We start from the raw sequence: 19,290 nt of genomic DNA, 5'->3' as shown, positions 1-19,290 counted from the left end.
ACAGGCCCCACCACAGATGCGCGGGGCCTCTGGTTACAATGCAGAGAAATCCTGCCCGCTCAGAGCCGGCTCTGTTACTGACGCCGGAACAAAGATTGAAGGGTAACTGCCTGACTGAAGTAAATGTAGAAGCATCCAGATTTATGGAGCTCAAATGTGTCAGAGAGGAGTTCTCTTATGTATGATGCAAGGCTGACAGGGCTAATTATGATCCCATTAGCAGCGCCGGCGTCGCTACTTCTCCTTGAACCTGGTGAACCAGGTATAATACCAAGTGCCCACATGTTAGCTGGACAGAACAAGCACGCAGCAGGGAGAAAGCAGTCACAGCGAGCCTATTATGTTACTCCGATGAGCCTGGCCTGGCCGGGCTGCTGGGGATGTACGTGTGGGCTCCTGCTACCGCTAACTGGGGAACAGTAAAGCATCTGTCACCCCTTTTAAATCCCCAAAGGAAAGAAAAAAAAAGGTCCAGAATTTCACTGGCCATATACTCACAACAGATGTCATACAAAAAAAAAAGTCCCATGACGTCCATCCAATCACAAGCATTTAGCAAAGCAACTCTGACTAAGAAATAATTAGCTCAAATGGACCTGTTTCTTCCTTTCTATCCTTGCCTCCTTCCCTCTTTTCAGGCACTGATATGAATAATGAGGCGAGAGGTTAACGGCAGGTCACACAGAGCTCCCTATCTGCCATGTTATTTATTCAGGGGAATGAGAAATTGATCACATTATTGTGTTAAGAGGGACCTGATTCGTTATAATCAGCCTGGTATTGGCAGGCCAGGCCCGCGGGCCTCACTATTGCATTAGGAATGCTCAGGCAGTCATAGGTCACCCTCGCTCAGGCCATTTTACAACTTCACGTCACCTCCATGACCTTTTGATGACCACTGACAAAGACAAAAGAAAAGCAATATATGACAGCGCAATATTAGCTGCTGGTTGAACACTATGCATCTTTACTGCAGGAGGCGACATGTCAAGAGAAGCATCACGTCTCCTGCAACTGCTCATGTGTGTTTGCACACAACTACTAAGTGTGTGTGTGCTGCTACACAGAACACTAGTAGGCCGTGACCTGTAAGCTATATTTCTGTCAAAAAGATTGACATTTATTGGGAAGGCAGTGCCAAGATTAGCAGAAAGTTAATCATTCAACTGTTTAGAAAATGTATGTTTCCAAGAAGTGATTTGAAATAAATAGTGGTTTTAAAATAAATCTTTGACCTTCTGCTCCTTCAACACAGCATTTTCTAAATGAATGAAAAACTGTGTAAACGACCAGGTGCACTAACCTACCCCAAACCCCCCCGACCCCCCGCCCCTGTGGTGACATCATGCCAGCTCATTAATCAAATGACTCTGCTGCTCTGTTTGCACTAGCCCAGAACGTATTGGTTAGTGCTTGTTGATTTAACCATAACACCTCAGCACATAAAAATGGCTTTGGATCCGAATTTAATCTTTAACAAGACTGCATCATTTTTCATTTCATCAGCAGCCATCAGCCTGTTTATCAGCCACCGTGCTAGACTCAAAGCTGGTGTCTATGACATTTTTTTGGGATATTGCAGAGGCACACTTTGACGCTTGTACGACGATGTATCAGCCATGGGTTTCATGAAATTTTCACTCGGTGTTTCCTAACACCCCACCAAGTATGTAGTGGATATTTAAACAAATGGACATAAAAAGAGTGAAAGGGGGAAAATGTTGCAATAGGATTAGAAGTAAAAGTCACCCGAAATAACTAAAAGTAATTATTTAAAAATGTCACTTTAAAAAAACAATGTTTATTCATTGTTTTGACTCATTTATAAATGTACATTTACTTTTATTTACATAATTATTTCCTCATTTATTTTTTCAGGATTTATTTCATCGCCATACTAATTTAGTTCATAGGTATTCTTATGTATTTATGGGAGTATATATTTATTCATTTGATATTAAATTAAATGGCATTCCATTGTAGTGGGTTTCAGACTGTTCATGAATCTAAGTTTAGTTAAAAATAAAAACTAAAAGAGAAGTATAGTATGAAGATGTGGAAATGTTTTTCATATCTAATTATATGCCATTATTATATCAATGTAATGCTTTGAGGGCAGAACAATGTCATTGCCAATGACTGTTGGGTTAGAAAATACAATAATAAAATGATAATAAAGTTTGCCTTATTTAATGTGACTTCCTGCATAAACCATACCCACTTCCTATCTCTTTTCCAAACACACATACAGAGAGAGATAATGTTGCTGATTGAAAGATACAGATAATGATGTGTTGGTACACGTCTACTCGCTACACCACACACACTACACCACAGATCTAGTGCATTCAAATGAATGAAAAGTTGTATGTAATATGTAATATATGTAATATGCATCAGTATTAATGCACATAACAACTCTGAGCTATGGTAATAGATCCAATGTAAAAACACTGTAGACTTGTTGGTATGAGCCGTTTACAAGCTTTATGTGAGTCGCTGTCGTATTTTGCAGGGACCACACCCCAATGCAAGTTCTGTATTGTGTATATTTGTTGGGTTTCTTGTTAAACTACAGCTTTCCTAACTTCTTGTCAAAGTTATTAAATAAGATACTTCTCTTTTACTTGAGCCACCTCTGGACAAACTCCCTTACTTTGTGTTAATTAGAATTTAAATGAAGGAACACCGCTGTTGTATGAGCAAAATATTTCAGGAAAACACTCCTCACTTTCCCTGACGCCTGCTTTCATCCTCAGACTCCCCCTTTAGATCGCTACGGCTGTTTACAGTGAAAAACATCTGCATTGAAATTATTCCACTTCCTGGGGCTTGAATAAAATCAAGTCTCCACAAAACAACAACAGGAAGAGGGCCATTTTTACAATAGCTGTGTTTAAATATGTGCAAGAATTCAGTGATGCCTGTGAGCAGAAAGATATGTTCAGCAGGGTCTGGTGCAAAATAGCACCCTATTTACACATTAGCAGACAGCGAGAGAAATATCAATAAATATCAACCTTAACACGTCTGGGTTTTTTTCCCCCCACACAAGCCAAAGAGTGTATTCAGTTACAACATTTAACTTTTAGCAAATAAGAAAAAAAAAACGCATGATTTATACTGAGAAATGGATATTAATTCTGCATAACAGCTGCCTTTAGTCCACAACCCAAAGTATGGATATTTTGACATGTCGTTTTGAACTAAAATTAGACATTTTCATCTTATGTGGCTACTCCTACAACACCCATACTTTGATTTAGTTTTAGTTTTTTAGCAGTACATTTTGCCCATTTTTTTCTCTACTGCATGTCTGTGAGGCAGCTTCCCATGTGGACATGGAAAGAACACTAACTGGTCAATCATTAGCCAATAAGCAGCCTCTGCCTTACCTTAGGCGCTTAAACACATACAGGTCGCACCTCAAATTTGCTCCCCTTTATGCACACTGAACCATGGAGGAAAAGGAAAACAAATACTATATTTCACCTCCGCAACACATTCTTTCTTTCACAAAGGTGATGCATTAAATATCAGCAGCTGAGGAACTAAATAAAACCGTTTGATTAAAAAAAGTTTTAGAATTTCTGTTAAATGTTACCAATACACAGAAAAAAAGTTATTTAATGGCTGTATTATAACATATTCATTGTACAACTTATTGAAAGCATGTCCAAGGAGGCATAACTAAAACTTTCAATCACCAGCTCTGCTGTTCAAAACAGGAAATGTTAAAAAAAAAAAAAAAGTTGTTAAATACTGTGCTAAAAATAGTGATAATTTTCATTCTGTACTTTATTTCGTCCTGCCCTCAACTTCCTTTAGCCCCAAATGAACTATGTTTGCTTCGGATGTTCAGCTTCAGAGACGAGGCGGTGACGCCAAAAAAGCTGCAGGTACTAGCGTAAACAACCCCCATCACTCTTCACGCTGCTTGAAACTTGTTTAAAAATGTCTCGGCGTCACCCTGAAACGTTTACACAAGCAATTGTGCACGCAGAATTAATCTTACGGGCTTACAATTAAGACATTGAGGAATTTCCCTCGACACGAGATGAGGCTGGCAACCTCATTCTCTCCCCTAACAGTAGCCTTGAGAAAGTGTGTGTACATAAACCTCCTGTGGTTACTCAAATGTTGTAAACTGTATAACTAAAGCTTAGGCCTCATTCATAAGCTGTTTACCTTGTCGATAAATCACGGCGTCCCTCAAGCGACACGTAGTGACAGGAGGCTTAGCTGTAAGCGGAGACCTGGATACTTTAAGTCAGAGACAATAAATAGAAATTATCTGATCAAATAATTACAACATAATCCAGGCTTATGTTCGGACACGGAGGAGCAGGCTGATAAGTGTGGGGCATAAAAATACAGGTACAGCTGCCACAGCACCGGCTGCTCTCCATGATATATGATTGCATCAGACTGCGTGCGCTATGTCAATTAATAGGTGAAACTGTAGAAAAACAGAAAAATTAGTGTCTTGTGAAAGTGTTTTAAACTTTAAAATATGTGCTCAAATGCTATACATTGTGAAATAATTCATTTCAATAGTTATAAAAAATGTTTTTCTTGCTTCCTTGCCTCTAAACAAAATGGGTTATAAATTAGGAAGTTTTACTTATTTATTATTTAGAATATGATTTAATTATGGATATAAAAAAAAACATTAAAATGAGAAAATCAACATGGTCCAAAGATGTTAAAAGAAAAACAAAAATATGTGACATGAAAAAAAAAATTAAAACCAAAACTACTTCAGTGCAACCTCAATAAAAAAGCAAAAATACCCACATCAATATAACTAAATGCTAACCAGTCACCTTACTTCATCAATAAGCTCTGAACTGACTTTTTTATTTGTAATAAAATGAGCATCTGGGCACTAGGAGGGTCCTCTGCCAAATTTTTTTTTTTTTTAAAAAGCATCAAACATCTTATTACCTGCATTCTGGTCAATTTTTATGCACCCATTTGCGCCCTGTCAGCATTAATTTGTGGTGTAAATGTTCTTTTAAAAAATAAAAAATAAAAAAAGTCCTACCCCACTTTCATGTTTTCTTTCTACATGCCTGCAAACACACTCACACACTCAAACATATATACACACCCACACACACACACCACACACCCACCCACACAAATTAAAAAGCATGACTATAAGTTATTGTACTGTTAATATGTTTCTGTTAGTTTGCCAATACATTTTATTTGAATGGTGAATTCACAAAGTATCATTTGTTTACTACTGTGTAACACGCTTTCTCCCTATTAACAGAAGCACCTTCCTGTTTATCCTGCAGCTTTTATTGCAACATCACTACTGCGTTACTCACACACTATGATGTCTCTGTTCCTGCTCGTTGCATCTCAGCCTCTTGTCTGTTTTGGGCAACACCAAACAGGCTCATTTGTTATTATTTTCTATTATTGCAACTTAAAAAAAAGTGAGTTCGTCAGGTGGCATGGACCTCAGACAAACGGTGCAGCGAGGTGTCATCCCAGACAGACTGAGACGTGTTTATAAGCTGGTGAAAAGGCCTAACAGGTTCCTCAGAGGGGGAACTTTTCCGGCTAAGGGAGAGAACAGATTATACTTTGGCACATTCCTCTCGCTGCAGTCTGCCGGACACCACAGCGCCACATTCCTCATAGCTGCAAGTAAGTGTTCACTTGATACCCTCTTCAAAAGGATAGCACGGCAGACCTGTGCCACGCGTCACGCATGGAGGTGATGGATGATCTCAAACATTTTAACCGGGTTTCATATCCTGGTAAAGAGAACTATATATTCTTAAGTTGAATCTGATCTACAGTTTAGCTTTTGTCATGACTGTCAATTGGCAGAATGCATTATGAGCCGCTAAATTAAGTGCATACAAAACTGTCAGCGACACATATTCACCTGGTCCTATTATTGATGCACACCGGTATCATATCTCTGTGCATCCTTACGCTGTGGCTCGATTACACCTCTGAGGAGAAGCACCTGCTGTGACAGGAGCCACCAGGGTCGCGACACTGAATTTCTCAGCTACAGGGGCCGTCGAGGGTCAATTTCTTTCCCTGAGCTTTTCCTCAATCACCATTGCTGACCCCACCTTGGATCGATGACGCTTGACCCAACTCCACTGAAAGTCAGTCAAGTATGCAGTGCGGAAGCAACAAGCACGTAACCATTTTGTGAAAAGGAAGTATTTGCAGCTCTCAAAAGAAAACCCTGAGAAAAAATGTTTTTTGGCTCTCTGACAACACAAATATGAGTTCTTATGATAAGTTTTGAAAAGATACAGATGTTTAAGATTTATAGACATGTGAATGATAGATTCTTTCTCATACACACACACACAGACACACACACACACACACACATTTCTGCATTTAAACTCCTTTAAATTCAGAACTAATCCAAGGTTGCATGTGCCAAATGCAGACAACATATAAACAGTATTGCCCACTTATATGCTTAATTTCAACTTTAAAATGCATACAGAAGCAAAAGATACTTATAGTGTGGGAGGTGGTTGCAATTTTTAAAAAACTGTACAAAGGTTTGAAAAGATTACATCAAACATGCAAATTTAGCTTAACTGTTTTATTCTCTCATGCTGCCCAATTCCACCTTAAAACCACCACATGCAGCCACAATGCGGCTTGTGTTTCATTACATGAGATAAATATTTTACTCATCACTGTGCACTGTGTAAAAAATGTAGGCTGGTCCTCACTAGCAACAAGAAAATAAATAAAAACTGTTTTTAAATTTAAAACTTCTGTTTTGGTGAACAGACGTTTTAACTTTGAGTATTTGAATAAATACTGAATTAAGTCTTTCGAGTATCTGGATTTTACAAATGAAAAGGGCTTGAACATTTCATCCCACTGGATGAATATGAACTTTTGATTTTGACCATTTAGAGTGTGAGAGTGTGTGTGTGTGTGTGTGTGTGTGTGTGTGTGTGTGTGTTTGTGTGTGTGTGAGAGTGAGAGAGAAAGAGTTTCTGATGCATTCTCAATGCATACATAATTACATGATAAATCTTGTGAGAGAGAAGTTCCTTATCAACTAAATTAATAATCGCAAAAGTCAACAGTGATGACGACACCATCACTTGCTGAACATCAGCTTGACAGGACATACTTACAATAACAGTTATGAGAATAACAGCAGCAGCACTGACAACAATAATACATAATATTTAAAGACAAAGACCGCGATATCATAGTTATATTATTCATAACTGCAACACTGGCCACAATAATAAAAATACAAGTAATTGTAATTAAATACAGTTTGATTTATAAATGTAGCTGCTCCAGCGGGGCCAAACAGGGCAAAGAGCCAGTGGCCGCCGGAACCATTATTTATTTGTACATATAGCGCAAATACTGCTATATTTGCTCTCTATATTTGCACAATGTACTTCTTTCAGTGTCAAGTTGATCATTTTCTATGTCTAAAATATGACGTAAAAAGAGCTTTAATTTGACTAAAAAGCCCTGATGTTTACTCTCGTGATGAATGTGTCATTCTGGAAACCTGCCCTCCAGACTTCAGAAATTAACAACAGAAGCCACCCTGCAGCAGGCCTGCCGCTGAGTATCTTATACCAGCAGTAATACTGTTTTCACCTGGTGTGTAGCCCACACCGAGTCTGCCAGCGCCGAGGCAGCGTCTGAGAAAAAAGATACCCAGTCCCATTTACGACAGGCCAGCCCAGTAAAGCTGGAGTCAGTCTGCAAGTGAAGGGTGGAATAAAGGAGTTTCTCAGGTTTAGAAGACCCAGCTGAAAGCACTGAGGCCCCTGTCTCTCTGAGAGCTGTGCCTCTGTAAATTACACACACACTGTTCAATTAATCTATTAAAATGTGAAAACACCCCAGCTTCATCTGCAGTGAAAATGTATCATGTAACTCTGGCTATAAAGCACTTGATCCAAAGTTGAGGACCGCACTTTAGGATATTAAAGGACATTTCAGGAATAAAGTAAAGTTTTCTAAATAATTACTTCATTTTTAACTCAAACAATCTGCATAAACAAGTTGGATTCCAGTAAGTGTTTTTCTCTAAATAGCTGTTATTGCAACATATGGGATTACAGGAATTACTTAACAAGCAAAAGTGCTTACAAACACTCTTTCATTATGTATGATATCACTGAGAAAGTATGTAAGTGGAAACGACTAGTTTTACATTTTTGGTCATGGAACTCTGCGGCGGCACATGGCCCCTTTGTCAGAGCGGGATTATCAGGAGCGAGCGCTCACAAAAGGAAATGCTTGTGGAGCTACAGTAACAGAAGGATAAAATCAGCCGTGTGATGATTGGGGTGACACATTTGTTTGGCTGTAATGAAAATAAGCCCATTGATGGTGCATTCAGTCATAGGCCCGAACCCCCCTACTCCACATCCTGTCTCTTTATCCTTCATACAAGTGGCAGACAGATAGCGGCTCGGGGGATATTGCAGCAGCCAGCGGGTGAGAGGGGCTCTGTGTGTGTGTGTGTGTGTGTGTGTGTGTGTGTGTGTATGTGCAGACCTGTCACCCTGTCACTTTGCATATACTGCTGAAGTGTATGACGGTGCTGTCTCTGCTGCTGCCCACCAGCTAATCAATTTATGTTAATCTGCAGGCTCTAAGTAAAATACCACACTGAATGACACAAGTGACATAAAAACAAGCTTATACAGCTCGTACTTTTCAACCTCATTATACTCGGTAGAAAAATTCTAATAAAATAGTGAATGATGAATGTATTTGTTTTGTGTTCTGATTTAGTTTCCTATAATTATCTTTTATTGATAGGCTGTAATCCTACGAGATTAGCGTATTATCTATGCTTTGCTAGATCACAGTAATATGTCGTGAATAAACTTAAAAAATAAAATTCAATGAAGTTTACTTTGAATTAAAGAGTAAAAGAGGAGCCAAGAGTAAAAGACGTGCAGGAAACACAGCCTCATAAAAGCACAGGTCGCCATCTGGCACAACTCTAACACACGAGAAATCACAATGAAGTAAAAGTTTAAATGACTCAGCGCTGTGGAGGTTTTGGGGCCTTCTCACCGTCCATATCACTGAGCCATGGCGCAGCACCACAGTGCTGATAAAAAAATCTGGCCTGATGGTAAATCCAGAGCCCACTTGAAGTGTTTGATCATGGGATAGTGGCTATGACTCAACCGTCTGTGTGTGTTTCAGCCACTGGGCATATGAACACACACACATGGTGAGAACATCTCTGCCGGAAACCTGCCTTCAGTGTGCCACAGGGCGAGTGGATGACTTTAGACTCACTGTATCCATCAAAAATCTGCTCCCCACCCTGTCTGTTTCACTAAAGCCCAGGGCTCAGACGTACCACACACAGGATTCAGATCAGTGTTCAACATTCATGTTCACACTGCCAAATGTCTCAGTAGCTGCGTGCAGCTGTCGTATGATGACTACTGAAGTGGCTCAGAGATGATAAAGAGAGCAGCAGGCCTTCAAACACAGGATTGGAGGAGACACTGTGTGTTCTGCTTTAATGCTGCACTCACACACTCTAATATAATCAAGTAAGACATTATTAATATTATCAAGGCATATGTTACATGACAACAGCTTGTCTGCCCTGAAGCGCAAAGCTTGAACCCTTCCACTCATTCAAAACCAATCCGATAACATGTGCCTCAATCCCACTTCCTTCCCCCTCACATGCAGCCGTTACTTACGGCCTAGAGTTGGCGCAGCAGTGACAGTCCTGGAAAAACGTGCTACTTTGATCACATCGGATTAGATATTTATTAACAATGTGATGTACTCTCCAACGTACTTTGAAATATTACATTTTTTAAAAATGTATTTTTTAGATTAAAGCACTTTTATGGTAAATCACTACAAATGAATGAGAGTTTTAAAAGTGTTTCTATATTTGTATTCTGCACCCTGAACCAGTGTATTTAAGCAGAGGCCTTCACTGCCTGTAGCCCCACCTAAGCAAAGACCAGAAAAATAACAGTATTGATTGATGACCTACAGAATATTGGCATTTTTCTGACAAGTACCCTCTTGCAGTTGTGTGAATAATGACTGTCATCTCCAAAACCACATCAGTCAATGTTAAGCCCATTTCCCACTGCTCAAAAACCTAATCACACACGTATACATTGGTCTGTTTTTTATTTAATAGGGAAAGTATTCACTCCAGGGTCAAATGACCCTGCAGTAGTCATAGGTAAATATCGGCTCCAGCTTCGATTAGCTTCAATGGAAACTGTGTGAATGTGGTAATATTAGCCCCTTTGGCAGCAAGATGTAATGACAGGCTGGAGGCCGCCACAAAATACTGTCCATCTTCGCCCAAGCAGCCCTCGAACATTGTTCCAAATTAGTTTGTGCTGCGTTTAAGAGACTGAAAAAGTAAGAAATATAAAAGATAAGTAACCACCGTAACATTGTCACTGGCCTCCATGCTGCTTTCCAGTGTTCATTAACTTCTTTTCACAGTGGTATACCGTGGGGTTTCAGTCAGGGCCAGCAGTAATGACCTGTGACCCCGCCCATGCACACACTTGCACCACTGCATCGACACCAACACGAAAACTGATCTTAAACGACAGCAACACCACTAGTAGCCACCTACATCCTACATGTCTCCAAGCAACCAGATTGCACACCAACACAACATGGCAGAAAAAAAGTTTCCATACAATAAATATTACCATAATATCATCACTGCACAGCATTCAGTTCAATAAGAAAAATCAAATGTGCAAGTTAAACCACAACAATACAATAACTTTACCTGAGAGAAAAAGGAAGCACTCACCCCTCACTTGTAAATAAAATCCATCCTTTCTGATGAAACTATGACCTCCTCGTGCTGTTGTGCTTCCTGCTTTAGATGAATGAGCATCTCCTTCTCTATGGGGATAGAAGCCCGTGCCGACAGTCGTGTTTGTCCATTGGTATTCCTTGCATATGTTTTAATGCGTTTGAGAGCCGAGAAAGATCGCTCAACTGAGGCTGTGGAAACTGTGATTGTTATGATCAAGCATGTGAGGGCATACAGTTGTGACATACTGTCTGCAAGCCCTGTGCTCCTCACAAATGTCAGTAGATCACTTGGGCTCTTCCCCTGAAAGTTTTTCATGTTATACATCACTCTGAGTTCAGCTCTGAGTCTGGGAAGGTCAAACTGTGCTCCGTAGCTCTCATTCAGGCTCCTCAGCTCTGACTTTGGAAATGTCTGCTTGAATTGTGGGAACAGTTGTGAATCAAGCAAAGCAACAAACAGCAGACGTCAAAATGATTCTTAATTTGTGCAAGGATGCTGTCCATCGCAGCTGTGTGCAGCTCTCTTTAGTGTGTGCGAGGGTCTGGTCTTCCTCTGGCTGCCATTGGCTGAACCACAGCCTCCACCGTCTTGTCAAATTTTCCCGCTCACCTTCACATCAGCAAAGTCAAAAACCAAAGTAGGCAAAAAGAAAAAAAACAGAAGTCAAAGCTTCTAAACTGTGTTAAGCATCCTGATGCACACTATACTGTTTCACAGTCAAAACCCTCAGCGTGGTCAAGGATGTGCAGGGACAGCTCAACCAGCTCAACTCTCATCATGGACCTACACACCAACCTGGAGTTAAACTTCCACAGCCCCTGAGAGACTGGTGACAGCCTTCTCACAAAATTCATCCAGTAATTTGGTGCGTTTGGGTGAACGTGTAAGAAATGCAGACAATCCTCCCAGATTTGCAAAAAAAAATCTTGCAGTCTTTAATTTTTGATTCACCCTGGGACATCAAAAGATTTAATGTGTGTGCATAACAATGCACAAAAAAGAGCCTGGGCGATCGATTCTTCCACACCAGCATACACTCCAATCAGTCCTGATGGCATTATGGCAGCTCCATCATGTAGCTATCCAACACTTCAAGCACTAAAGCAGCCAGATCATGTGCTCGTTTTTAATCCGTAACATCCTCGAACTTTAAAAATCTCTCTTTTACACCTGTTTGTACCTGAGGACATGTGACAGCTGCAGCACTGCTGTAGTCGCTGGTCTCTTCAACCATACCTGCCACAAACTTGGTGTGGCTGATCTCTTTCTTGATAGCATCATTAAGCACTTCAGCAACAGCATTTATGAGGTCACTGTGAATTTTTCCTGATGTCCAAGTAAAAACTGTGGTGGTAGCAGGAGTCAGCATCATAGTCTAATAGTATCTCCAAGTAATTACCTCGATTCAGCGACTCTTTCCCTTCCTCATGTCCCCTGTAAGACAATTCTTGCTGTCCCCCCAAACAAAGCTACACGATCAATAAACTGTTTGAAAGTGTCACGATTTTTTTAATTCTCTCATTGTGCAGACTTGTCTCACGTCTCCGCTGCTCGTCCAGCTGTAAATCCACTCTGGACTCACCAAACGTCTTCAGATGCTCCACAGCCATGAGATACCGCTCAGAGGCTTGATGTTTGATAGCTGCCTCGGTGAAGCTGTCCAGGCTGCTAAAACCAGAGCTACTCCGCGTCCCCTCAGTGCTGTTAAACAGTAAACATGGCCAGCTAAATAGCATGTTCCGCTCCGTGCTAGCTGTTAGCCACTCATAGCGGTCATAGTTGCTCTGGGTGTCCAGTTTAGGTGTAGGTCTTTCTGCTGTAATCAGTTTTTTTCCTGTCTGCAAACCATCTTCTTGAAAGGGGAACTTGAAGGTGGGTGGCAACAAGGTCGGTAGCAGCTGTCACTGCAGCGGCCCTTGTGTTTCCCCATCAATACGTACGTAGCTCGTTTGCTAACGTCAAACCCCGCCAGGTCAAGCTCAAAGCTGATGACAACACCAAAGGTTAGCGCAGCCATACACCGCAGGACCCCCGAGGCGTCCTGCCACTACAGATCCACATCTGATTGGCTGATAATACTGTTACTCAAAGTTGTGATAAATGTGCAGGTCTGGGTGCTCCAGTGAAAGGCTAGCACTACCACAACATGCACCACAAGAGCTGGCCTGAGGAGCTGTGATGCATTTAGGTGACATAGGAAATCCTAGCACAACCCCGTAGGAGAAAAAAAAAAACAAACGAAAAAAAAAAACATTTGTTTTGTGGATAAGTAGCACACTGAAAAAGCAATTGCATACAGACATATTTCTATTTAATTATGAAAAACAAATTATGATTTTGATTATAACAGTTCCAGCAGAGAAGGCCCTGATGGCCCTGACAGCCCACCACTGTGTTTAAAATGTTTGGGGGCACACGCTGATTTTGGTGTAAAAGGGGTATGAGTTTATTAACGATGGTAACAAACTTTTCCTAACATTAACCAAGTAGTTTGATTGCCTGAACGTGACCAACACTTTATTATCACATTTATAAAAGAATTACATACATAAATAAAAGAAAAATTGGAGTTAGCATTAGCATGAATCACCATCATACAGTTAAACAGAGTAAAAGAAAAGAGTGAAATTATGAATTACTAAAATAAAACAAAACAAAATTAAATAAAACATTTTCTCCCAAAATATTTCCAGAGCTTGAAATGTCTTTTCTGTGCTCGGGCATCTGCAAACCACCAGCCCCCACCTCTCCACCCCTAAAATGTCTGTGAGCGCTCTGACATCGTGTTGGTGGTATTAGGTGTTACACAGGGGTCCATTTCCCTCTCAGTTGTCTGAGTGGAACACACCCGCTGCGGCGGGGCTCCCCCTCAGCTCCATGTGTGACAGTAATTTTACACAGCCGGGGCCCTCGGTCCCGGAGGTGGGCCATTAAAGTTCAGGTGAGGTTAATTACAGAGAATTGTTAAGCCTGCTGCTGTGTGCTGGACTGGTGGGAGGGATTTGACGCCTCCAAAGCTGATTTCTGTGTGACACGACTCCGCCGGCTCCACGGGTGTTCAGCAGCAGATTTACACACAACACCTACAAGCGCCAATCATTCACCGAAACAGCTTGAAATTAAACCCCACAACACAGCCACATGAAAATACTACAGCTTGTTATTACGCTGGACGTATAAATTACTACACACAACATGCAATTCTCCACATGGAATACAAAGAATTTGAGTGTAACTACCTTTAAATAAAGAGCCAAATTTAGGAAACTTGTTCTGCATACACAGAAAACCATGTCTAATTTCTGCCAAGAGGTTATATTAACCTCGAGCCGAGCCAAAAGCAGGCTGGAAAACAAGCAGGAAAAGAGTGACTCAAAGATGCAGTCTGCTGTGTTTGAGTAAGGATGAGATTATATTGGATTAAAGGGGATTTTTGCAATGCAAATGAATGCACCTCAAATCAATAAGGCCTGTTCTACTCAATATACAAACTAATTAAGAGGTAATACAATCAAACCAGAATAAAATAGATTGTGCAGCTTCCTCAGAAAGAAATCCAATCAAACCTTTTTATGTGAAAAGATAAAATCTAAAGCGATCTTTCTTTGTACGAATAATGACCTCGGCTTTGTGTCCATTTAATAAGGAAAACTTGTCTTAAGAGGTTACGCTCAATGTGCATATTCTAATCAATATGAATTACATAGGGTTTTATCTATGTTATCTGCTCCAGACTGCTAAGCTAATTAATGTTTTATCGAGTGTTTTAACTCAATTATTTCGCAAAGTCAAAGAGGTTCAACACAATTTTCTATGAGCAGCCGGAACATTTTCAGCGGAGGGGAGGGAGTCGAACACTGCAGCCTTCAAAAGAGTCACAACCAACTACAAGACATGCACTAAACTTCACATCACTTCAACTATCTGATTTAAACAAGAAAAAAAAATATCAGTGTGGTCGACTATTTTGGTTGTTTGTGGAACACAATGCCTCTCTGGCACGGTGTTACATTTTGTGTTGTATCTGCCGGGTATCATTACTAAAGTTTGGAGAGCCCCCCCCACCCCCCCTCCTCTTGCGCTTCATTCCAGCTGATTGCTCATTTTCTAATGCTAATGGTGCTAGGCTGGGGCTAGGGTTTCTCCCCTGTCAGCTGGCCACTGGGGCTGTGGGACGGATCTAATGGGCTCTGACAGGAGGGAACTGATCTCATTCAAAGGGGATTTGATATGTGGCATGAATGTGGTGACCCTCAATGGACATATTAATGACCGTTATCATTCACAGACTTTGTGCCATTCATAAAGCCCCTTTTCTGTTGGATGCACCGGTGCTGCGCCAAATACCATGACTTATGGATGAGCTGGCCATATATTGTTTTCACTGCCTTTTAGGTAACACGTCAAAGTGACTCAGAGCTCCTCTCCGGTGGCAGAGGCGGTGGCTGGTCGAATGGTTTGAGCAGCATAGCGCAGTAAATAATAACATGGTGGGTGTTGTTTACAATTCAATTACGACCACACGCCGGCAGAGAAAAAGACAAAAGCCTACAGTCACAGGAGACATCAGTATGGAGTCACACAGTCAATATTTAGCTTCAGCCCCCACTGCTATTTATGACTGAGGCTTCTCTTCGTGCATTCAAAGTATTGTTTGTCCTCATTTCTCATTATTACTGCCTCTACCCCAGGGTAAGCAAATACTGTGACATATGGTGGTAAGATGCGTTTTAATAAATTACATAAAATTTTGCAGGAAATGCTGAAAAAAATTGCTGGCCAAAATGTACATTAAATGTTGATTAATGGTAGATTACAGTTTATTTTCTATATATGATATATGAAATATATGAAACAGAATACTTTCGCTCTCCCATCACTATCCAACAGAGTTCATAAATGTCTGAAAATCGTGACTGGGCCAAAGGAAGGAAAAAATAAAGTTACAATCAACATGTGGACGCTTTTGAATAAACAAGTCCTAAAAAGGCACAGCAATGCTGGTGCACAAAATGGAGCAGCCACAATTAAATGTCTCAGGCAGGATGTTCATCAGAGTGTGGTTTTCCGAAAAAATCCCAAACAAATCTAGCCTGTCTATAAATGGGAGAACCAGCCAGAGAAAGTCATATTCAGCCATACATGCATCCAGTGAGAAGAGGAGAGATTCTTCGTTACACAAAGGGCAACCGCTGCAAACACATGTGGCCAAGAGGCTGCAACTTGAGCTATACCTCCTGGTACCTGGCTAAGATATCTGTCAGAGAGCCATAAACCCTTCAAAAGAACAACAAACACATGATGCAACATTCAAAGGTTCATGCATCCTGTATTAATCAACAATCGGAGAAAATATATTCATCATAATGTCACATGATTGTATCTTAATGCATGTCTTTTTTTATGGCAAAAGGAAACAAACCCAATTAAAGTCCACTTTGAAATCAAAGAGCTGTGTGTGTTCTATTATAAATTTATCATCAACCTCTGATTTTAGGGCCGCTATGATTAATTATGAGTATATTACAAGTGTTTTCAATTCCCCCCATTTCCCCTGCATGCTCTATTCGCAGAGCTGAGGTGCAGATACGAGCACAGCAGCTTGGGAGGTGCTGGGAAGTGTTTCTTGACAGCTGCACAGGAAGTTACATCCCTCCACACGTCGAGGTGTCACCAGCAGTATTTTAACATTTCCAATTTTAATCTCAGATTCCTGCCATGTGTCACCTTCAACATGAAGTTCCGCTCCTGCACCCTCGCTGCCTCCTAATAACAATCTGTGTACCGCCACAAGATGCCACAAAGATGCCTCGCCCCACTCAGTGTCTTTGTTCTGGTACTTTTTGTTTTCAATCGATCAAATTTACTTATCAAGGTCTGTTTGAAGCATGTTTCAAAGTAGGATGCAATGTTTAATTTACTCAAAATAATTTAATTTAATAAAAGCACAGGATTAAAACACATGGAAAGGAAAACGTACCATTTGATCATATGCTTAATAATACTAATGATGATTATGCTACTTTATAATTCTACTTTGTTGCAATTTAGAGGAAAACTTCGTTTATTCAAATCTAAGAAATGTGATTATCTTACGAAATAATGATGCAATGTCACAGATCAGTGAATCTTAAACGTTTTTCAGGACAAGGACCCCTTGGCTGAGAGAGAGAAAAAGCATGGACCACCCCCTATTACATAAATTTAAAAAAAAAAATCAGTCTTACAGGGCGGCCTAAAATGCAATGTTTAAACTTACCTTTTTATGGTGCATTAAATACTTAAAGTTACATTAAAGTTATTGAAATCATATGTATTTATGGATTCATATATCTATACATCATATTTTAATGTCACAAATATATTTGAAGGCACAGTTATTTAGCACAGGTTAGCTAGCTTATATGATAGCAGAAGGATTCATGGGTAACAGTTAGCCCATCATTAATGTTGTGTATTGTTCTCTAAATTAAATGGGTTGTCTTTATGAATAAGCCAATGTGTTTTTGATTATAAAATTTTGTACTCATGTTAATATGTATTTTTGACATATTGGCGGACCCCATGCAGTAACTCTGAGTAACCCATGTTGAAGATTTGTGTCATATACCCTTTTTTCCACCAAAATTAGTGCCCATACACAGTTATTTTTAAACACGGGAACACCAGCCATAAATACGCAACAGACTTTGTTCCCATTGCCAGTAGACCTGTGATGTGTACACAGCTCTGCAGCAGACGAGTATACCGTTAAGTTTATGTGTGTGTGTGTGTGTTTTTGTCTTCGTTTTTTTTATTGGTGTGTCACATTTGACATCATGAACAGGCTGGAAAACAGGTTAGTAAATAGTTGATAGTCGCAGCAGAGGCCAGTGAAAATAGGATAGAATAGAATAGAATATTCCTTTATTGATCCCCCATTGGGGGAAATTCCAAATGTTACAGCAGCATGAAAAAAGAAAAGTGAAATGTAACAAAGAAAATAACAATAACAAATAACAATAAATAAGTAATAAAATAAGTATGTACATAGACGAAATAAGGTATGTACACATAATAATAATTAAGTAATAGAATAGTATGTACACAAAAGATGGATTAGAGAATAGAAAATGTTACTCTTGCTACTTCTCCATCTCTTACTTATTCAGCATTTTTCTCAAACTCGGTGCAAACTAATTCAGAACAATGTTTGAGCGCTGCTTGGACAGAAATGGACAGCTAATGGGAGCTGAAGCCGATATATACCTGTGACTATTGCAAAGTCATTAGCCCGGGGTGTGAATGCCGACTGTAACCTTGCCCATTAAACAAAAAAAGATAGACGTTAGAGCTTGTTAGTGGGGTATTTGGGCAGTGGGATAGGGACCCACCAAAGTAGTCAAAATTGGTCAAAACCTTAACCAGCTACCAAATAATTTTACTTGTAACAGAGTATTTTTATACCGACATATTTACAGTTTCAATAAACAAAAGGATGCGAGTGCCTCTACCACTGCTGATGTTAACAAGTATTTTTAGAAAAGATTTTTTTTTTTTCCAAGGAAAGACAGACAAAAAATAGGCCAACCATAGTGCATCTGATGCACAGGTGTATTGTGATTCACACTGAGCTTGCAATATGCAACAATCACTGATTAAACATCCCACAGCAGAGGTAACAAAGAAGCAAAGCGAGCACCAACAACATTACCAAAGTGCTGTTCTTCATTCTGAGGCCGAGGCAGCGGGACATTTTTGCCTGGCTTCCTCCACAGCCTGGAAAATCCTCCCCACATTACTACCATTGTGAGAGCTTCTTTGCTTTCACAGTCCAAAGATCAAAACAGCAGCCATGTTTCCAAGGAACAAATGTCTTACCAGCTGGGCTGGTGTGAACACAGATATAATGCTGACAGGAAGCCGAGGCAGTCACTTGTAGAGCCAATTATGGGCAGAGCCGTGGGGGAAGGTTTACAAACACCGCTTTCTTGTGTCGCGCTACTCTGAGGTATATGATTAACTTCCTCACCAAAAGTACCCGGACAGCCCCAGAGTCTGCCCTCTTTGTAGGTGGCAAAGCTGGTGAGTCGTGGCACAGCTCAGTCAACACCAGGGCAAAACAAAAAGTGGGCTGCAACCAAAAGAGCTCTTTTTTTTTATCACTGACTGTACTTCCGCATTCTTTGGCTTTTAATGGCTCTTCTTTGGGACATGTTTAACCATTTGGTTAAGTTTTACAGTGTTGATTTCACCAGGAGAATGCAGGTTATAGGCCTCTCCTGAAGCCACAGAAGCTCTGCGTTCTCCATCAGAGTCAGGAGGAATTCAAATTGACCCATCCGAAGAAAATACCTTTGCTTTCGGAAGACTAATTACAGGCCTTTCCTATGAATGGAGGTTGAAGGAGCAACTTAATTAACCAGTCTCTAGATTACCCTGTATTATTCCGCTGCTGCATTCCCTCAACTATTTTCTGCAGG

This window comes from Plectropomus leopardus, chromosome 1 (genome assembly GCF_026936395.1).
Source record: "Plectropomus leopardus strain MGB_pleo_1.0 chromosome 1, ASM2693639v1, whole genome shotgun sequence".
NCBI classification, from domain to species: domain Eukaryota; kingdom Metazoa; phylum Chordata; class Actinopteri; order Perciformes; family Serranidae; genus Plectropomus; species Plectropomus leopardus.
Note: the sequence above shows the minus strand (reverse complement) of the source record.